This window comes from Amblyomma maculatum, chromosome 4, assembly GCF_055883805.1.
Source record: "Amblyomma maculatum isolate TAMU_Amacu chromosome 4, ASM5588380v1, whole genome shotgun sequence".
NCBI classification, from domain to species: Eukaryota; Metazoa; Arthropoda; class Arachnida; order Ixodida; family Ixodidae; genus Amblyomma; species Amblyomma maculatum.
The window spans coordinates 13,062,664-13,084,509 of NC_139347.1; the positions used below are offsets into that span (position 1 = coordinate 13,062,664).

The following is a 21,846-nucleotide window of genomic DNA, read 5'->3' on the forward strand; positions in this document are numbered from 1 at the left end:
GCTCGCCGCCAGGACATGATCTTTGTCCAGTCTCATGTTTGCTTCTGACTGTATACTAAGCTCTAGCGGCTACCTGTCAAAACTTTTTGTGGTAGCGCTTCACATCGCGCTTGCTGTGAAGTTCAGCCGCTGAATATAGGATCGCGGCCGACAACTAAATAATACTTTGATTTAGGCAAAATGAAGCAGCGTTACTCTGGCAGGCGAAAAAACCTGGCAAGCTTCATTACCGGCACAGATTTGTTTCCTTCAGCTCATTGTCAGTACACGCAGTGGAGACAAAACGAAAATGCGAGGCGTAGAACCGGGATGGTATCACATCATTCCCTGAATAAAATTCACTGCAGAAATAATTCAATCTTCGTTGTTGTTTAGTCCGTGTATGTGTCTTTTAACATTAAAGGGGGTAGGGCGGTCGAGTTGAAAAGACGGAGGCCGGTACATACGCGCAAGGTTGCGGATGTGGTTTTGTAGCATTTTAATTATCAGCCGCCTCTTCTGCTCCCCCCGTTCACGCAGTAATGCGCAAACGTTAAATGTCTTCAACATCGGACATGCAGTGGAAAGAAAGTATGTAGATTTATGTTATTTTGTTTTCTATAGCGGGACAACAGCAAGAACAATATGGGAACAAAACAGAACAACGGTGGTTTGCAGCGATAGCCTTGCTGGAGGAATGGAAAACGGCCAGGATAACAATGGACCTGACGGAGTGATAAAGTGCACATTACTACTGCTAGTTCAAACATTTTTGTATAGTGATAATTAAGATATATTTTGTTCGAAATGTGTCAGACCCAGATACCAAAAGGAAGTCACTATGTACAATAATAACAAAGAAATGGGATGTCATAGTTCTTAGTGAGGTTAGGAGGCCAAATGAGGCATACTGTACTGAAGGATGGGAATATACTGTGTTATCGAGGTTTACCGGAGAGGCGAGAACTAGGAGTAGGTTTCCTTATCAATACGTATACAGCGGGCAATATAGATGAATTCTATATTAGTAAGAGGGTGGCAGATATCATAATTAGGTTTAATAAGCGGTATAAACTGAAGGTTGTACAGGCCTATGCACCTACATGTAGTTATGATGACCAGGCAGTTGAAAGCTTCTACGAAGATGTAGAATCGGCGATGCGAAAAGTAAAAACGCAGTATACTGTACTAATGGGCGAGTTCAATGCCAAGGTAGGGAAAACGCAGGCAGGAGACCAGGCAGTAGGTGACTATGGCATTGGTTCTAGGAATAGCAGGGGGGAGTTACTAGTTGCGTTTGCAGAGCGCAATAACTTGAAAATCATGAATACCTTCCTCAGCAAAAAGAAGAACCAGAAATGGACATGGAAAAGTCCTAACGGGGAGACTGAAAATGAAATTGACTTCAAACACTGTTCAACCCCCGCCATTATGCAAGATGTAGAGGTAATCGCGAAAGTGCGAAGCAGTGACCACAGCATGCTGAGGTCCCGAATTAGTCTAAATCTGAAGAAGGAACGCAACAGATTAGTAAGAAAGAAGTCTATCAATAAATTACAGTTGAGGGGAAGGGTAGAAGTGTTCAGTATCTCGCTACAGAATAGATATTCAGCTGCAACCAAAAACTGCGACATTACCCTAGAAGCAATAAACAATAATTTCAGAGATATCATTACTGAGTGAGCTGTAGAAATAGGCGGTAGGATAGTCAAAGAGGATACCGGTAAGCTGTCTAAGAAGACGAAATATTTGATTAAAAAATGCCGGAGTATGAAAGCTTCCAATCCAACAGACCAGATAGAATTGGCAGAGATATCAAATATAATCAATAAGCGCAAAGTGGCCGATATAAGGAAGTATAACATGGAGAAAATTGAGCATGCTGTAAAGAACGGGGGAAGCCGTAAAACGGTGAAGAAGAAATTAGGCATAGGCAAAAATCAGATGTATGCGCTAAGAGACAACGCGGGAAACGTCATCACGAATATGAACAAGATAGTCAAAGTAGCCGAGGGGTTCTATACTGACCTATACAGTAGCTAAAGTAGTTAGGACCGTAATGAGATTGGCGCTAGGGCAAAACAGTCAGACGTTGCACCAGTGACGAAGGACGAGGTTAAGAAAGCAATAGAAACTATGAAAAGGGGGAAAGCAGCAGGAGAGGATCAGATAACTATAGATTTGTTGAAGGACAGGAGGGATATCGTGCTAAAAAAACTGGCCTCCATATATACGCAGTGCCTGGTGTCATCGACGGTACCGGAAACATGGAAGAACGCAAACATTCCCCTCATTAATAAGAAAGGCGACGCTCAGGACATGAAAAATTACAGAACAATCAGCTTACTCTCTGTTACTTATAAGGTATTTGCTAAGATAATCGCTAATAGAATCAGGACAATCTTAGACTGCAATCAAGCAAAGGATCAAGCAGGTTTTCGGAAGCGGTACTCTACTATCGATCATATCCATACCATCAACCAGGTGATAGAAAAATGCTCGGAATATAACCAGCCCTTATATATAGCATTCATTGATTACGAAAAAGCATGTGCCTCAGTAGAAACCTTGGCGGTGATGCAGGCATTTGGAAATGAGGGGGTGGACGAGCCGTACGTGAAAGTGCTGGAAGATATATAGTGGCTGCACAGCAACCATAGTTGTGCATAAGGAAAGTAACAAGATTCCCATAAAGAAAGGTGTTAGGCAATGAGGCACGATCTCCCCAGTACTATTCACAGCTTGCTTAGAGGAAGTATTCAGAGACTTGGAATGGGAGCAGTTAGGGATAAAGGTAGATGGAGAATACCTCAGTAATCTGCGATTTGTTGATGACATTGCCTTGGTAACTCAGGAGATGAACTGCAAAGAATGATTGGTGACCTAGACAGGAAAAATATAAAGGTAGGCCTGAAAATCAATATGCAGAAGATTAAGGTTATGTACAACAGCCTCGGGAAGGAAAGCAGTTTACTTTAGGTAGCGAAGCACTGAAAGTAGTAGGCGAATATGTCTACTTAGGACAGGTAGTAACCGCAGATCCGGACTATGAAAAGGAAATAACAAGAAGAATATGATTGGGATGGAGCGCATTTGGCAAGCACTCGCAGATTATGACTAGCAGCTTACCGATATCGCTCAACAGGAAAGTATACAACAGGTGCATCGTACCTGTACTCACCTATGGGGCTGAAACGTAGAGGCTAACCAAGAGGGTTCTACTTAAGTTGAGGACAACGCACAGGGATATGGAACGAAAAATGGTAGGGGTAACATTAAGAGATAGGAAGCGTGCAGGGTGGGTCAGAGAAATAATTCAAGCTACTGACATTCTAGTGGAAATCAAGAAGACGAAATGGGCATGGGCAGGACATGTAGTGCGAAGAGAGGATAACAGATGGTCGCTTTCCATCCAGGCTTTCGCTACTAAAGTGGAATTTAGTATGCTACATTTAAGTAGATGAAGTTCCTGATCCCCAAGTCTATATATCTGGCTTATCTTTGCGTTGCCAAGGTAGAACTTTGGAAACATTGCGTCTCCGGTCAGTGCTAGGAACAGGAGCGTGATATACGCGACACGCGACAATGCCGCAGATAACAGGCAGTGAATGTGCAGTCGGTTATTTTCGAACTTCTCGGAGTGTTTTCGGAAACTGGACGTAGATTAATGTTGCAGAAACAGTTTCTCGAGCATAACGCTGCTCGGTTCTGAAGTGCTTTTTTTGAAAGAGTCCAATTCGGATGTTTACGTTATTATTTAGGCGAAATGAACATATTATCTCTACACAATGAGCCCCATGGTGATCGAAGCTAAATTTAAAGCATACCATAGAACAGCCTTCATAGCGCTACTTTTTCATTTGGCTTAAATTTCACGTTTGTATTAGTTTGTGTTTAGGTGAATTTGTTTTCCTCCAAAAAAACAAAAACAAAATGACAATGAAATATTTTTTCTCCGCACTGCTCAACCGAGGAACGCAATGGAAAATAATGAACTAGAATAGTCGGCGAACAAGTGACTGCGCTGCCCCAGTCCCCGCATGAAAGGACAAGGATGCTTGCATGCGTCAAAATTCTGGTCAGTGAAAATATCAAGGGAATACGCTTGGCTGATCATCGGCTGATCATTTTTCTTTCTTTTTGAAATTAGGGATTTGCCCGGTGTTATACAGTAATTTTTTTTTTTAAGGGCTGGGGTTGGAGAGTTTCGCATCTTTGGTAGCTGCCTAGTGCCACAGTGTGGTGGTATAACTGGAGTCCTAGAGAGGCCCGCTGCGCTGGGCATATCATGTACATTGTAAAGTAAAGCGATAATGGCCGGCAGCTACTTTTTTTTACTTAAAACGAAACTGATATGGGATCGTATTCTCGGTGGCTTCGAGCTCTAGCTTTGCCCTGGACACCCAACTGGATTGTTTGTAAATTTATTGAGTGAATTATGGCTAATATAGCTTTAACATGACACAAAAGTGCGTCCGTGTTGGCGCAGTAAATGTTCCAGGAAATAACTTGTTTCAATTTCAACGGCCCGTGTTTAAGAATTTTGCAAAGTGTTCGTGGGAACGTGCTATATGTTAACAAGATTAGCCACTTATGTTAAAAAGGAAATAACAAATGCATGCAGTTCAAATTTATAATTTAAGGACAGTATTTACAGAGTACGAACTAAGTTGCAGAAGTGTAATCGTAGAAATCGCGAACCAGAAAGCGAGGTCTAGCGATCCACACTAATAGTCAAGGTTATTGCTTTCTTTCTTTATTTGTTTCTTAGACATTTGCCTAAAATGAGGCTCGGTCGCCTGACGTGGCCTCAGCCCCCTGCTGCATGATCAGTAAGCATCGAAAGTAGAATAGTACGGAAATTTGGAAATCTCGTTGATGCTTTGTGAGAGCATGACTCGAGAATCGATGGGAAAGCGAGTTGTCCCAAATGAAATGCGTTGCCCGATCATTTTTTGTGTCATTGTTTTAGTGCATCTTGCCCCTTGCATCTGCATGCATCATGGCGCAGTAAGCTTTGCGTGGGGGCTGTGTCATGAGTCCCTCTGCTCTGCCTCCAGTTTCAAAGAAGGATTAACGTCTCACAACACCAGCCTTAACTAGAGTAATATACTGCGAAAGTGAAGCACTGCTTACAAGGTTAACCTCGTGGAATAGTACCGTGCTTTTCAGCAATCAGTGAAGAGAATATGCTGCGATAAAATAAACGTGCCAGTTTCAAGTGAGAGAGTAATAACTCAGCAACAGGCTGCCAAAAGCACTGAACTCAAAGGAATCCGGGGGCGTGAGCAAATATTTGCTCCCAAGGTGTCAAAGACTTAAACGCGCGTAGTACCGGGTGAGGGAATTGTAGGGGTCATATTTTACGCCGTGCAACGGAGCCACAAGATGGACAACACCTTAATGAGAAACGGCAAATTTTTTGACTGAAAATGTATTAACAGAAATTTGTCCAATCGGTTACGCTGCTTAAAGACGCGTGACCACAGAGTCCAAAAAGAGAAAAAAAACAAAAAACACTTAATTATTTACTGTAAATGGCGTAGATTCTGATTTTATTTATTTCCAATATTTTAATTTGTGCGTGTGTTTTTTCATACATTCTGATTATCACACGGGCGCAAGCTGATAGATTAAATGAGAGATCATGCGACATAGATATGTAGCCCCACATTAACCAAGCTGTACCTGCGTGGCCGAGGGGCGGAGTGTCTAAATCGGGATCCAAAGGAACCATTCAGATCTCACCGCCTCATCTGAAATGGAAGGCCCGAGTTGGCTGAGCCTTCCAGAATCCGTGACGTCATGTGGTCGCGTAACGTTGCCAAACCCGAGAATAAGTCAGTGCGTGGCCATGTCACCGGGCCAACAGCCACATGCCTGAGACGTGCCTTTGGTTTTTCGTTCACAATTCCTGCATAGCCGATGCCGCATTGTCTGGAGAACGGCGGCTTTGATGCTATCACATTAAAATATTCCCCTTATTTCTTTCTCGTTTGGTGTGATTCAACTGAGGAATTTGTGAATGTACAAATCCTTTTTTCGTGCTGACAGTCACTGTTGCCAAAGTGGAAGGGCTGTTCAAACGGATTTAATCACTGCGTCTTTTTCACACTAAGAAGTGGAGCAGAAGTTTTATAATCTTACGATGTTATTTCGGTCTTGCTTTACTAACCATGACAACTGAGATATCTAAGCTTGTGCAGTGCACGGGTATAAAAAGAGAAAGCTCAGTGTCCTGTGCTAACAAAGAACAACAGCGACAAGATGATTGAGATATATGGCGATTCTAATGTCAGCGCAGATACTAAGTACACGTTATGTAGATAGTTTTTGTTTGCAGCGTATTCATGATCTTTGGTCCGCACTCCTCAGTAGTCTATCGATCCAAGAGAATAGTTCCGCCGCTGTGAGCCCGTCCGCCAGCGGCACGTTTTGGAGTAGCCGCCACAGACGGAGCATGCCACGCTCCGCTCTTGTCTTATCTTCCCTCCGGTTTCAACGGTAACCTTACTTCTTTTTCATCTATGGTTAGAGTGGTGACTACCCTCATACGCTCGCCTTTCCGGTTACGCCGATGGTGTTCTACGACTTCAATGTCCAATCCAAGGAACGCACCTAAACAGCTGCGCCCTTGTAGATTGCAGCTGCTTGCGAGCAGCGCAGGTGTCCGAGGGTAGAGTGCACTAAAAATCGTATTCGGGATCCCGGAATAACTGTGGCAGGATTATCCCACTAAATCTTTGAATTCCTCCAATGCATTCAACACTGGGCTTTCCTTGAACACATGATTCTTGAGTAGTATGAGAGAAAAAAAGTTTTAGGATTTTATTATTGCGAGAGCAATACTACGACAGCCAAAGCGAGACCTCGGAGGGCTGTAGCTACGCCGTGAAGAGGCGCTGTGAAGAGGCGTTGCTACGGTCTCCTAATTAAAAAATCAGCCTGCCATGAAATTTGAATTCACGTTACCCCTATGCCACGGGCAGGAACTGCCAACTCGGGTCGCTCCTTTCATGTGGGAGGGTGATATGAGAATCATCCTGCCAGAACCTTTTCATTCTTGTTACCCCTACGATACGCAGGCACGTCCATACGGCTTGGTTGAAGCGTGACTTTATATATGGGCTGGTAGCTTACGCTCTCGCGTCATGCCCTTAAAGGCTAAGATTATGTGTCCCCAATAATGTAGCACCTTACACTGATTGGGCGTGACAGGGGAATAATGTAGCATCAAGCTGCTTGCTAGGTTAAAATTTGTTCTGCTGTGGTATGAATGTCGCGTTATTTCCCGGAATTTCGAGGTTGTTTAGATTGAGTTAAAGAATGCCATAGACGATAGCGGAAAACAAACTTCACCAATGCCTATTTTATGAAATGATTCTTTTGTTTTTGTCATTATATCACTCTAATACGCCCTAAAATTGAATATGCTGCGGCTATTTGGGACCCTGATCAAGCCTATATTATCACCAACATCGAATCCTTGCAGAACCGTGCTGTGCGTTTTATTTTTTCAGACTACTCACCTTTCACTAGCGTCACAGCATTAAAACAACGTGCTGAACTGGAAGACTTATCATGTCGTCGTAAACACGCTCGGTTAACACTTTTCCATAAGCTTTATCACCATCCACTACTGCGCAGTGATTTGTTTCAGTCACCTGATGTCATTTTTCCACGACTTGATCATGATTTCAAAGTTAAACGCGCCAAGTGTCATTTATCATCTTATTATGCCAATTCATTCATACCTCGCACTATCATTGAATGAAATAACTTGCCATCGCACATCGCTACAGAAACTAACATAAATAATTCCCAAGAGCTACTTCGCTGTGACGGAAATGTGTAGAATATTTGGTGTTTTTTTTCTTTCCTTTTTTGATGTTATATAACTGTTCTTATTGTAATTGTTGCTAATTGCATCGTGTTTTTTTTTCACAACTGTATCCCCCCCCCCCCCCCCTATGTAATACCCTCCTTTGGAGGGCCTTTAGGGGTAACCTTAATAAACAAATAAATAAAAAATAAAATAAATAAATAAATAAATAAATATGTAATACATCCCCATGTATAACCATGAATAAGTTTTTCCAAACGAACGTGTTTTGATCTCGTGGCTGCAATAGAGAGCAAACTATGCACTGTGTTACCGATAGAGAGCATGCCAACATTCACGCCCTGACCTCCTCGTATGCAGATGACTTTTCATTCAGGAATAGAACTAAGACTAGTGCTACGAACGCTTTGCCTAACTGGTGGTAATGCTGCAAGGTGCGCATTCATTGAGAGCAAATAACGTCAGTGTTAATACTTATGAGTTTCAGTCTGGCCTTCCACTTAAAAAAACACGTTTCTCACTGTAATGTTTGAGGCATTCAAGCGTTTCAAGGATTCAGCTATGCGAGGACAGCTGACCTGCTGGCATGAAGGGCGCGTAAAAATAAAATAACCGTAGTCCGACAACAAGAATTTAAGTGATATGCATGGCCAGTTTTCTGATTATGTGCTGAGAAGGCTTGCGGTGGCAGGATTTAAGCTCGTACACAGGAAGACTTAATCCCAGAATTTCGCTGGAGCGGTGCAGTGCACGCTGGATATATTTTCTAATAACGCTCGTGCAGCTGACAAGTTAGTCGTGTATGTCTTTGCCACGGCTCTGTAGTAGCGTTGCGCCTAAAGAAGCCGAGCATTTATTCTTCTCTGGTGCATAACCTGTGGGGCAGTGGGAGGGAGTCCAAAAAGGGTGTTTCTAAGGCGGAGTAATCTGGTGAGAAAATGTCGTCACCTTCTGCCGGCCGCTGCATTAGCCGGTTCGCTGATTATTTACGCGTGAGTTGTGGAGTTGCAGGGAATAATTTAGTTCTTTTTCGCGCAAGGGGACTGTAACTGTACAAGCTTAGAAGATCGTTCAGCTACACGCTATTCCTACAGGCCAGAGAGAAAAAGGACACTTATAGGACGAAGCTTGAGAATGCACATGATCGCTCCTAACCGAGGCAATGCCGTACATGTGGCTAGTGAAGGCAATGCCATGCGATTTTCTCAAGATCCAACGTAGTGCACCGACTACACCGGTAGTCCTGGATACTGAGCAGCCTGCAGCTGTCCATTATTATTTTCTTTTTGCGCACGGCTGCCGCCACTAAGTGATGGCGCTGAGGCTTTGTTTCTTGAGTGCGAGCTTTTTGAATGCTCGCTTGTTTGTCGTGAGTTATCGAAATTTTGTTGAGCTAGAGCGCTGTTGGAAATAGCTTTTTCGAAATTCTAAATATTGACATGGCCATTGCATCATCCTTTTAGAAGCCTATAACTCAGCCAGGTGCCTAACTTCTTTAGGTAAATATTGAAATCTCAGTAATTTTATTAACTAGCCCACTACATAACATCAACCTTTTTTCTGATGTCCGCGAATACTGAAAATATGGTGCGTCCGAAGCCATCTTCATACCTCAAGAAGCCCATTTTTTTCAGAATTTTAGAATTAGCGACAGACTTCTTGAAACACCGGGTATAGCCAAGCAAATCAATAATAATAATAATAATAATAATAATAATAATAATAATAATAATAATAATAATAATAATAATAATAATAATAATAATAATAATAATAATAATAATAATAATAATAATAATAATAATAATAATAATTATTATTATTAATATTATTCTCCTCAGTTCATAAATTACATCCTCCAGCTCGCTTAAGTGCTATCGCTTGTGTGCCGGCTGAGCAGCCAGAGTATGAAGTACATTATGTCACTTAATTATTTCTTTGCAGAAGGAATTCAATCATACTTGTTTCCTTTTTCGCACTCGGTTATGAACATGAATATGAACCGTTAGAGCGGCCGTTATCGGCGACTTCATATGAAAATAAAGCTCGACAAGCAGCAGGCAACAGATGACCTAAAAATCTGGAGTGCATAAAAAAATAACTTGCGCATAAAGAAACCAAAAGCTATGTTAAAGAGCGCGGGAAAGCGCACCTCAGTTTTGTTTTCTTTTTTTGAAGAAGGAAGTCACGTGCACAGAAGTGAAGAGAACGCATGCACAGAAGTAAAGAGATACCTCGCACTGACTCCATGATAAAAAATATAAGATAAGAACATTAAGGGATTTAGCTTTATTCGAACATTCAGAGGTTACGAACACGAGCTCACCCCTACCACAGTAGCGGGCTTGCAGCAGTTCTAACCAGCAAGCGATCTTTAAAGGTGTCAAAACTTCGAAGATAGCAGAAATACTACGCACCGGATTGAAGACGACGCATTGAGGCATGAAACACGTGCTAAAATTACGGTTGAGAGACAGAAATAAATGAATGTGAGCGAGATGACAAGATAAGGTTAAAAGCTTCATGGAGAAATCTAGAAGAGCAAATTTAGTAACGCGAGATACGTAGTGCGGATGAAAGCCAAATAATGCTCTGTTGCATGTAACATCGGAGTTGTATTCTAATGTTTGCATATGAAGTGCGAATCGGAGTGTGAAAAGTCCTGAATTTATTTGTTTTTATTCATTAGACAAGCTGCGATTTAGGCGGTGTATTTTGCCATGAGCTTTAGTTGCCGGTTTTAAACTGCCGCGCGCCGTACATCATTGCCGGATACCTTCTCATTAGCCGATGAGTGATTTGAACTAACAGAAAACACGAGTTTGGCAATGAACAGTTCAAGAAACATCGAGAAAAAGTCGTAGTGGTAAGGTAATTCTAGGTGTAGACATTTTACTGAGAAAGCTCCAAGGTTGGGCAATTGATTTTCCTCGCTCATTTTGAACTGGGAAAGGACAAAAAGACGGCAACGAAAGGAGAAATACACGCACACACAACACCCAACTCCTAACATCATCGTTCATATTAAATGCGTGTGTTATATGTAAAGCATGGATGTCCTCAAGACGGCATGCGCACAGTAGGGACAAAGCGAATGAAAAAGAGCTTAATGTCAACGAGCACAACGAAGATATTCCTTCAGCAAGATATTTCATTTAGCAACCCAAAGGAGGTGCTGTGCCATATACGTGTTATATACGTTCAACTGCGCAGGTTTGTTGACCTGAGCTATATCGCACGTGACGCGATGCTAATGCTTGCCCATTCTAATAGCTCCAAGCTCAGAAATACATAGCGAAGGAATATTTTTTCACACCTAGTCCGACTCCTTTCTCCCCACCCTTTTCCCTACCCGTTCTTGGCTTTTATTCTTCGGAAGCAAAAACGTATTTCAACCCCCGCCAGCGATGATCGCGCTCCCTAGACGAAGACAAGTCCACTTGTCGAAACGCTGGCTCGGCTTGCGAACTAACGCTCTCCATCATTCCTTGTTCAGTCCATGCTTTTTCATACTGTGTATCCATCTTTTTTCTCTCGTTCTACTCTGGATCTTCACTGAAAATAGTTACGTATATTTGCATTTCTTGTGCATTGTATAATGTTTTGTAATATCAAAGTGCTACATAATCTAAATGTTGAGTTTTGCATTAGAGTTTAAATGATTTTATGTAACTGAGAGTTGTACCCTTTTTCTGCTTTGTAATCGGTGTGCACTAAAATAACTAAAATGCCGAATTGCGCTATCTGGTGCAGGAGTCTTTGCTAGGCTATGAGCCTTTAGCTCCGGCTCCATTTTTATTTGTAGTGAGAAATGGAATAAGAAAGAAAGAAGGAAGGAAAGAGAGGAAGGAAGAAAGAAAGAAAGAAAGAAGGAAAGAAAGAAAGAAAGAAAGAAAGAAAGAAAGAAAGAAAGAAAGAAAGAAAGAAAGAAAGAAAGAAAGAAAGAAAGAAAGAAAGAAAGAAAGAAGATGAAAAAATAAGGATTGCTGCTGCTAAGCAACTTCACTTAACTTTATTACCTTAAAGACCCCACATTGGGGGTATTACATAAGGGGTGGGAGTACAAACATTGATTGAATATGATTGCCAACATGATATTTATGAAACGACACGAGGAACGAGACCAGCGCATCGGGCCACTTAACAAGGTTGCATGGTGAAAGTTAGTTTGCAGTCAGAACAAGCATGCGTACACTGCGACACCAACGACCACCGGCGGGAGCGCACACGCTGGGGGCGAGACAGGAAATGGCCTTTGTAGCCATAATCGAGGAAGCACGAGGTCCATTAGTCCGACCATGTTATGCGCATTGCGGAGAGTGCTGCTCGCCTGAAGCCCGTTCCTGTGTTGCTCCGCGCCGCTAGTTTCAGAAGATAATCTGTGTACAAACGAGCTTTACATTCGGTTTCCGCTGGGAAGCAGCTTAACATTTCGGGTGCAGTCTCTGGATGGCCTCGTCTTATAATTTAGTGTCGCCTTGGTCTTAAGGAGTCGACACCAATCCCAAATGATATGCCCGTTTCTTCTGAAGCAGCAGTGATGTCTGAGCTCTAATTTACTGAGATATCCTTGACTTGAAAATCTTAAACGGGAGGCCGATCGGGGGATTTAGCGTTCTTATGTACTGCAGAATCAATCGATTTGCTCTCGCTTTACAATACGCTTTAGTAAACCAGGTTCGCTCGACTAGTTGCGATGTGTCAGTAGGTGAATTGGTAGTTCGAACCCTAGACCAAGAATAATTCCTATCGAGCTACAAATTTGCTTTAGAAGCTGTGTAGCTTTTTTTTAGCCTTATATCAATGCTTAGCTGACGTAATTACCTCGCTCACATGCACTGCGTCTCGGGGGAATCTCCAGACTGGTTAACCTACACCTTTGTGTTCGTTTTCTGTCAAGCTACTGCAGTTCACTCAGTATCTGGCTGCTTCGTAAGTGGACTATGTATATATCCCCACCTTCACATAAATGTCTGTAATAAATCCACGCGAAGAAAAACAAATAAAGCGATAAGTAGTTGGATATGGCTATCGCTACGTCGTCTACTCAGTATTCTGCAGCGGAAGGCAGGGCCGGAAAGTGGTGCATTTTTCAAGAGCTTCAAACTCATGGAAGCCAGCGCTGTGCTCAAGCGCCTGGCGAGTGTTGAAAAGGAGATGCATGCTGTGCTAGTTTTGCTTCAAAGCAGTCCGCGTTGGAAATATACGCATCGCAAATATTGTCACGTAGTGGTGACGAGGTCGACGACACGATTGAAGGGTCGATGATTGCACTAAAGAAACTGTTTATTTGGACTGACTTGCGCCCGCAAAAGAACTAAGCAACTCGGCGGCGGCGATAGAAACAAACGTGCTCGTCGATCGTCGAACAAAGAATGCTCGTCACACTCGGTAACGTTAAATTTAAAGGCTGCACAGAACAATCTAGATAACTTCGCAAACAGCTACCAGCACGGGCTGGAACATTGTGGAAAGACACCCAAGTGGCCGGAACCTTCGAGACAGATCTCGGTGCATCTTGCGCTACAACAAAACTGATAAAGGTGTGACTCGCGACATCGAGCATTAACAAACAAAGATTACGGAACTGATACGCGGTCCAGAATCAGAGTGATAAGCCTGTATGCCGGCGGCTGTTAAAAAACAACAAATACTGTTTTGAAGGTTTCGCGGCAATATAATCTTTCTCCTTGCATGACGCCACTGATGCGTATTACAACTCTAGCAGTCCATCATAGCGACCGCCCAGTCACTGAACTTTGCAATACTGAATGCCCTCTAGCTTCTTTCTAAGTAAAAACTGGCACAACTGCGACGGCGGCTTTCGAGTAGTACGCCCGCATTTTTGCCGTATAGGAGAACAGAACAGAAAGCGACGATGCAATTAAATAAGACCGCCGTTTTCTTGCAGAATTTACCAGTGTTTGCGTGTTACACACTTGAGTTTTTGTCGCGGGTAGGCTCTTATTCCTTAAGAAGGGCATGTCCTTTTCTAACAATCTGTAGAGTAAATAGAGAGTGGCCGTCCATACGTTACGACCATCAGATCTATGACGGGCTGTGTATATTGACAAAAAGTTTGCGCTTCCAGTTATTAGTTAAAGCGAATAGACTGTCTGGAAACCTAAATGCTTATTTTATAAGTGAATGTCACATTTTTATGACAAGAGAGTTTAACTGTGAGCGCACTCCTAGCTAGTGGTAGACCTGTACCAATCAAATGTAGCGATTCAAGTCGATACAAGACTATACAGGCTATTATCATCACTGAAAACACTGGCCTACTAGACAATAAATTATATTGGCTGACATAATGCTCCTATAAAATGCTTCAGAAGAAATTTGGATGCCTGTGAGATATGGATTCAAGTATGTGAAGGTCCCTTTACCCGGAACGCATTTTGTTCCATAAAGCCAGATTTTCATCTGCTCTGAACACAAAATTATTATTGTTTATATTAATAACTGTACCAGTCATATGCTTCAGTCTCGACGAGCTCTTTGGGACATCAATGCTACACTAACTGACAGCGAGGATTTCGGAGGACATGTAAATTAATCGCTCCTTTCTTATTTAAATAACACAATAAATTTGCTTGCAAGCAAATTTATTGCAAGAAGTGCGAATCGAAGGTTGGTTTGATAATGTGCTATTTCATGCAAGCTGAAGAAAAGTAGTTACTGAAAATTCTTCATAACCTTTTTCACATTAATTTTGAACTTCCTAGCTTACATTCAGTGGAGCATGCTAGTTTTGGGCTCCTAGCTTCAGCAGTTATAAAGAATCGAGCAGGGTTACTATTATTTCATCCCGCGCCACTTGCGCCTTGCTCTTCGAGCAACAGGGTCGTCAGGAATGGCACACTGAGTGTCATAAGGCGTTTAACAAGTAGGATGGACAGTTGGGCGAGTTGGTACAATTGCATAGTGTGTGGAGTGTAAGCAAGTGAGTGTACGCAGTCCGTGGGGTAACGCCGTGCCTACTAGAGCGGATTTAATTGCTGTAGTGTATGGTGTGGTATATAAGGTCAAACGTATCAAAGCGGTTCAGGGTATGAAGGACTTGACAGCGGAAGGTTGCTGATAATTTCGACACTTTTCGGTTCTTGAAAGTGCATTAATGTCCTAAAGTACACGGGTGCCTTGCATTTCGCCTCCACCGAGAGACGACTTCATTAGGTTGGATCAATGCGGATTAATTATTATTCCAGGTAGCTGGTGCTAATGGTCTGGCTGGCTTCGCCTTCGTGGTTAAGCCCCTTTTAGAAGGTGAGTTCTCGACAATAAGTGCTCCTTTAACCTTAACATACTTTAAGAGGTATAAAGGATGCTATTGGTCGCCTGTCACTTTCAAAGACGCCTGGGCTCTTTTGAGTCCAGTTCTACTTCATGCTTTCACCACCAGTGTGGATATCAGGATCATGTCGCTGACGTGCCCCAAAAGTCACATTGTGCCGATCCACGGAAGCATCAATAAGAAAGAAAACGGCAGTATGTTGAGGAATGTATTATAGACTCTAAACCTGTATCGAAACTGTTGATGGAGAGGCAACATTTTAAAGCGTCCACTGCCCTGGCACCTCATGAGATATTTGCTTGAGGGGCCGTTTCATTAAAACTATCCAGGTAAATGTCTGCACAATTTTCTAAAAACACTCAAGAACAACTAGCAATACTCCACATTGATCGCTCGAAGGCCTTGGATCATGCATGCCACATTTGTTTTGTCCTTACTTTTCGTACACTTTAGTATCGGTCCATTTGTCTACCAAGGAATGCGTTTCTGCTACAAGAAGAGATCCACCCGCTTGATTGATAATGATTGCCTCATAAGCCGTGTCGACCTTGTAATCTATCAAACATTGGTGCTGTGCGTTTCATCACGACTGTTAACACTTTCCTTGAAACTGGCGTAGACGAATATTATAACAGCAGAATTAGAATTTTCATATCCTAGATAATGAGCTCAATTTCCTAATATATGAAGTTGAGCCAGTGCTTTCCTGAACAAACAAAACCGGCGCCGATGAAGTTGCTGGCTTGAGTGATGTGTTTGGCAGAATTCTAGGTGCCCAATGAACATTTTAGCCAGTAGCGCACCCCTATTGCGGCCGTCAGGCAACGTTCGTTTGACGGGACGGGACAACAGAAGGGTGGTCTTATTTTCCAAGCAGTAGTTGAGGGTAGGGCTGGTCTCGTCTAGCTTGTGTAGAAACGCATTTTGGCACCCAGCTGCAAAATTGCGAGACTGACTTTCAATTTCTGCTGTGGGCGCAGCAGTTCGTTTTTTCTCTGTGAGTTGTTGATCCGGGATAGACGGTTACATCCTTACGTTGCTCGCTTCGGATGAACATTTGCGCCGGAAGCCTCGATTCGTAGCAGATCGACACTTCCTCTATACACTATTTTTGCCTCAAACCATGCACAAAGTAGCAGGTTTGTACTAGAAACTGTAAATATCGACTCAAACGCTTATTACAGTATGCAGAGAACAGTCGACGATTTTACAGATGCGTACGCCGCAACTCTCAGCAGGTATGGCGCAGTGAGTACAGCTCTAACGTTCGGGTGCTCTTTAAAATTCTTGCATCTCTGGCAAACAGAAAAAAGTCTTCGTTTTCCTTCTCTGCAGGTGTGACCAAATGCAAGACACGCATGTAATGAACATACAGTTTAATAAGGAAATTACTGGAAACACTTTTGGAACTTTCATGCGATTGATTAGAAACCATTGAAGTCCCTGTGTTTCCTGTAATAAATTGGTCTATGCAGTTTTGTTGTAAGTATTCGTGCTTGTGGTGAAATCAACCATAGTAATTTGTTTATTTGGTAGCTGTAATAAGTGGTATTAAAATGAATTATTTAGTGGAATTAGAATAAATTAGCAATTGTGGGCTAACGAAAATAGTACGTATTAAATTGAGGACCTCGTAGCAAGCTACAGAACAAAAATTGGAAGGTTTACCGCTAAGAGACAGGAAGCGTGCGCAAATAATCAGAGAACATACGCGAGTTAATCACACCCTAATAGAAATTAAGAACGAGAAATGGGTATGGGCGTAATGGGTGTTCTCTAAATGTGACTGACTGGATTCTAAGAGAAGGAGAGAGTATTAGGGGGCGGCAAAAAGTTAGGTGGGCGGATGAGACTAGGAAGTTTGCGGTGATCACATAGATGGAGCTGGCATAGAAAGTTTCTTGAAGGAGGGATAAGCGAGGAGCCTTTGCTCTGGAGAGGGGGTAGGCAGGGGGTGATGATGGTGGGCAATTGTATTTAGTCTAATTGTTACTTAAGAATACCGACAAATGCGTAAGTCTGAGTAATGAGCACTATTAACACTGGTATCGGTATCTGTTGTCTATATATTACTGTCATCACCCATCCCTCTCTCACCCACAGCTTTTATACCCATCTACCCCTCTCCTCCAGTGCAGGGTAGCAAACCAGTTCCTTTACCGGTTAGCCTCCCTGCCTTTCCTCCTCATCTTCCTCCTCCTCCTCGGTGGTATCTATTACATTTTGAATCAAGTTGTTCAGAACCTCTACACCTCGGAGGTTTCGACGCTAGTTTTATGGGGCAGAAAAATTTCATTGCGACGGGTCTTTTAATGCAACGGAATTCGAATTCTCGCCAAGTCGCTAAAGACAGGTCGCTTCTGGTAGTTTTTTTATCGGGCTTGCTTATACTTTTAGTTCTCAAAATATATCGCTGAATACAAACTCAAATTGAAAGCACTCGTAACCTCCTTTTCGTTTCTTTCCTCGAATGAATTTTGATTTAGGGGGACAGAGCATTGTTTACTCCGTAGCTCTTTACCAATGAGCTGCAAGGGCCCGACAAATCCACCGGAAAGAAGGCATGTAAAACTTAACCTCATTGTTCCACGTAAATATGACTGGTCGATAGTGAGGGGCGACGTAAGTGCATTTCAGACCTGCGCTTAAACAACGCGCTAGCGCTGACGCACGCTTTTCAGTGCGGGCCGTTTGTTTATACGTTGTCTTGACTCCAGCTCACTGACTGTCACGCCGAGTTAAAATGCTACGTGCGCTTGTAAAACAAAAGTCCTGACATTCGGCTAAGCTTGTTAAAAGGAGGGAGGATACTAGTCATGTTCCATTAAAGTGCAAAGCAGCGCTGTTGATATGCAGAAGCAAATGCCGAGGGCCCACACTGAAGCATCGCTGGGTGCGTGTAAAGGTGTGGAATGAAGGCGCCTCTCTCATTTAATTGGGACGTGCAGAATGTTTCAGGGAACAAGTTTCGGTGTGCACACATGGATGTGATAGATAAAACAACGGAGAAGATGAGAGCGGGAGTGTTCGCAAGAGCACAGAAATGTCTAAGACAGAATTGTTTTGTTTTGTTTTTTTTTTAATTTTATTTCCCATCTGTTGTGCGGTCCAGCTTTTGCGTTCGTAAAAATGTGGCCCTGAAATCTGTCCAGAGAGATAGCTGGCTTGCGGAATGAAAAGACGTCTGCTTCACTTAAAGCAATGCTGCTCTAAAGTTGTGGGTTGCAGTAAGAGATTGTATTTATGAAGGGTCAGTTTACTGAGGCTGCCTTGATAGGCTTCAAATATAGATATTCGAATTATTCACAATATTTCTTTGACAGTGGTAATTTTTATTGGATCCAGTAAAACGTTCTTCTACAGAAATTACAATATTCGCATATATTATTAAACTTCCATCGTGCTAAATTAGTTGAACAGCTTACGCTCCACTTCAATTTTTCCGGAAAACAGGCCGCATTGTACACATTAAGAACCAAAAGTAATCTCTCTTAAGTATAATATACGATGTATATAGTGCAAATAATATGCGGTATAATATGGCAGCTTATGACGATGTGAAATAGTAGGTGCGAGATAACAGATGCGAAAATTAAGGAAATGATGATAAGCAATGGGGAATGTGCATGTACGTGAAATAGGACCGGTTAAAAGAGCCGCGCTCGGGAGCTGTTAAGGTTGCTTCGTCATATTTTTAAAGATGGGAAATCAAGTGGGTTTCTTTTCCAATATTTTTTATGTTTTTCCCCTTCAGACTCAGTGGTAAGTTCCATAATGAATGGATGTAATATGCTAAGTTTCTGCAGGTGTCAGCATTGTCGGGCATGCTAGGAATGGCTCTTGCTTGACGATATAAATTGCTTCTAAAATGATCCCGCCATCCCACTGTAACTATGTACGTGCAGTCCTCCATCGATTCCAGATAAGTAATATTTATTCGGCTCCTATTACGTCTCCACGAAGTTCAAGTCTTGTGCATGTCCCAAAAAATAAGTAACCGATTACAATTACAATGGCTGTATTTAAAATGTAACTGATCACAGCCGCAAATTACAGCCCCAGAAAAGTAACAGATTCCACGAAACAGTAAGCGGTTAAAATGATGTTACTTCGAATTTTATTACCATAACCCAAACTAGTTCAATCTGCAATAAACTAGTGCGGCTTACTTGACCTTTTAGTACACGCAGTTACTTTTCACTAGGATCTGTTTTTCAATGTTGCCGTCGTTAGTTTTGCAACGCTTCATCGTTAATACGTCGGGCGCTACACTGAACACTCTCTACATGCAATTTCTTAAAGGTAGGTAGGTGCTATACCGCACGAACTCCTTAAGTATCCGATCGTAGTCGTGAAATGTTTGATGACAGTCTCTGCAACGTCTAGATCCACCACAGTGTCTTCGTGATTAGGGCGCCCGACTGCTGAGCCCAAGGTAGCGGGATCGAATTTCCGGCGCTGCGGACGCGTTCCGGTGGAGGTAAAAAACAAGCGCCCGTGTTCTGTACGATGGCAATATGCGCATTAAATGACCCCAAATGGTTGAAATTTCCGGAGTCTACAACCTTTGTGGCGTCTCTCGTCGGCTTAGTTGCTTCGGGACGTTAAACGCAAGAAGATTATATTAAAGGAGGTTAGTTAATGTAACCTCCTTAGTTAAAGCTATAAATCAAACCGATCCAAAGCAAACATCCTCTACTGAAGCGTCGCGCTTCGCTTTTAGCGTTGTGTTAGAGCACTGTAGGCAAGTTTACAAAAAGCTGAAAAGAACTGTGTCATTGTTTTCTGCGTAACATTAGAGCCATTTTTTTTTTCATGGAAACACAGTAAGACCGGTTGAATTCTGCGGACAAAAACTGGTGGAGTACTGACGTCGTCCTTCACTAGAGCCCGTTGTGGCCTAAAGCGATCAAATGTAACAGATCCCAGCAGAAGCTGCACTAAGAACGAGGACAGCGGATAGCTCAATATGCCAGGAAACCAGGAGCACCGTCGTGTGATCGAACAGTTTGAAGGAATAACATCGTCACAGATGCTTTGCCCCTGTAGCCGTTTCTGCAGAGAAGTAATTGATAACTGGTAACCAATTACCGAAAAAGTAATTGCATTACCCGGAAGTTACTATTAAAATACTAATCAATTGATTGGAAAACTACTCAAAGATGCAATTATATACAAATAAGTATTCCGCTGCAGATAACTGCATACAACTCTGGAACGAACAAGTCCTGATAGTAACTAGTTAATTTTGCAGTCACGTGACATGCTTTCCTGTTTTTAACGCAGCAGTGTTCCGCGCAAAATCCGGCGTAGCCGGTGTTGGCTTGGTCGGTGTTGTCAGCCAAACGTAATGGGCAGGATTCTGGCAGATTAGTTGGCAGGTGACACGGCAGGGTGCTGATTGATCGGAGGGTTGTGCGACGTCATGATACCTATGACACGGCAGGCACTGCGAACAAGGGTTGCACATTTGGGGTGCGAGGTCGAACCTTCCAGGAATCTCGGGCGAGGAATGAGACGCGCTACTCCCAAGTCACGCAGGCTCGTCCGCACGGCTTGGTTAAAACGTTGGTTTATGGCTGACTACATGCGTTCTGGCCATTCACATAATTGAGCGGCCTATTAACTGCATGTGAGTGAATGTTTGCAGGATAATAAGGGCACCATAGAAGGGGCTATATTAATTAAACGAGCATCAATAAACTGCTTGCGGGGTTCTTTTGCGAGGAGGTAGAAGAATCTGCATCAGCGCTGTCTCGTTAATCCTTTAAAAGCCAAAGCCTAACTGTATCCACTAATTTTGCACCTCCTCTCTTTATTAGTAATCTTTTTATTAGTATTAGTAACATGAAAAGGGGGAAAGAGTATTTATGAAGCAAGTTTCTAATCATTTTACTGGAAACTAGCGGTACTGGTGATTGACGAGGTGGTTGTCTATATTGATCTTACTTGAATAGCCAATTCACTGAAGTGTTCAGTGCAGCTGAAAAACTTTGACGACTACTTAAAATTTTAGATTTGTTTTTCTGCATACAGATGGCTGTCATGCGAAGAGATTGATCGACTGAAAATTCACTGCCACGAACACTGAAGAAAGAAGTGATTGACACTTTAATCCAATTTTGCATAAAGATCACGGCTCACTAAAAGCATAAAAAGCATAAGCTGCACTGCATTTGCTTTCCTTTCAATGCAAATATCTGGCATTGGACGTGTTCTGGTAAAAGAGAAGCCATGAAAACAGATTTAAACATTGACGTGAAGCTTTGGTTTCGTTTTACCAGTGAAAGCTAACACATTTTTTTTCTTTAGCAGTAAATAGTTTATACCAGCTGTGTCCATTCAAAAGGCAATATAAAAGAATGCTGAAGACTTTGAAACTTTGTTTTGCTCTGATACAAAGCTGATCAGTATGCATTTTACTTACATAATGTTGTAAAATGTTCGACCGGCTGCCTTGTCTGCACCTTTTTTCCTTGCATGCTTCGCAAATGCAGCATTTCCGGTTGTCAGCAGAAAGACGCGTCTTCGAGAAGAAAGGCATGGGTGTATCATGCATCGGCTATGCACTAGACCACTTCCTTTCTTGTGAGTTTATACAGCTCAATGTCAATACGTCTTATTGCTATGCGAAAGTTGTCCCCAAAGCCGCATGATCTGGAATGATACCGCTGTGCCCGCATAGCTTAAGTTATAAAAGTTTCGAAGGACGAACAAAAAAACAACT

General features: G+C 42.5%; 1 pseudogene; it reads left to right on the forward strand.

Moving 5' to 3' along the window:
- The first annotated feature begins 1,410 nt into the window (after positions 1-1,410).
- On the forward strand, positions 1,411-16,483 carry LOC146190314 (uncharacterized; annotated as a pseudogene).
- Positions 16,484-21,846: the final 5,363 nt, after the last annotated feature.